At 39.1% G+C, this 1284-nt stretch overlaps 1 pseudogene; it reads left to right on the forward strand.

The window, feature by feature from the left end:
- The first annotated feature begins 707 nt into the window (after positions 1–707).
- LOC145242674 (U2 spliceosomal RNA) lies at positions 708–920 on the forward strand (annotated as a pseudogene).
- The last annotated feature ends 364 nt before the right edge of the window (positions 921–1284 follow it).

The following is a 1284-nucleotide window of genomic DNA, read 5'->3' on the forward strand; positions in this document are numbered from 1 at the left end:
CCGGTTTTCGCCGAGTGTCGCCGATTATCAAAGCGTAACAACACTACCCAAAGAAGAAAAACACTGAAGAAAACATGCAAATATAAAAGAATCACCAGAAAAATATATAACCAAAAAAAAAACGACCTACCGTAACAATTTCTGTTTTATTTTTGGAACGAATTTCTTTTAAGTGAAAAAATAAACAAGTTGTATTTTGTTTTTGTTTTTTGTTTTTTTTTTGGTGGGGGTAACCATTTTTGGCGGGAGGGGAGTGAATTTAGGGGAGGGGAGATATTCCCTTAGGATTAGGTAGACTTTTCTACGGTTGCATCAGACGATGTTAAAGTGGCGTGAAAAGAGACAGAGGGTGTGGACGTAACTTCTCCAACCGGGTAGTTTTCCGATATATCGTTTAAGATGGAGACAAACGGTTCATTATCAAATTTCCATCTCCACATAAACTCGAAACGATAACTGTTGCGAAGCTTCTGGCGTCTGTAACTGATTGTTGATCCAACGTGGAGATATTCATCTTCTATAAAGTTGTTAGGAACGGCCGTTTGAAGGTGTGTTGTTTATTTAATTTAAAGATTTTTTTCTCTTTTACCCAAAATTTAATGATTATTTTTCTTAATGATTTTCTTAATGATTTTTTTTCTTTTTCCTCAAGAATCGTCTGCCGCGCTTTTATGAGCGTCTTACGTAAGATTACAGTAAAAACCGAGCGTCCTTCTTGGCCTTTTGGCCAAGATCAAAGTGTAGTATCTGTTCCGGCAGATGCTGCACTTAAGATAATTTGTACCAGTCAATGGAGGGGAAACCCTCTATACTGGGACAATTATTATTTTTGGTAACCAGAGTGACCCCTTTTAGGGGAGCTGGTTTTTACCTCACATTAAAAACGGCCTTGTGCCTAATTTGCTCAGTGGGGGAGCAAATAAATACCATCTGTTCCGGCAGATACTGCACTTAAGATAATTTGTACCAGTCAATGGAGGGGAAACCCTCTATACTGGGACAATTATTATTTTTGGTAACCAGAGTGCCCCCTTTTTGCCTACTTTTAGGGGAGCTGGTTTTTACCTCACATTAAAAACGGCCTTGTGCCTAATTTGCTCAGTGGGGGAGCAAATAAATACCATCTGTTCCGGAAGATACTGCACTTAAGATAATTTGTACCAGTCAATGGAGGGGAAACCCTCTATACTGGGACAATTATTTTTGGTAACCAGAGTGACCCCTTTTAGGGGAGCTGGTTTTTACCTCACATTAAAAACGGCCTTGTGCCTAATTTGCTCAGTG

Source organism: Euprymna scolopes, chromosome 2, assembly GCF_053919585.1.
Source record: "Euprymna scolopes isolate OS-2025 chromosome 2, ASM5391958v1, whole genome shotgun sequence".
NCBI classification, from domain to species: Eukaryota; Metazoa; Mollusca; class Cephalopoda; order Sepiida; family Sepiolidae; genus Euprymna; species Euprymna scolopes.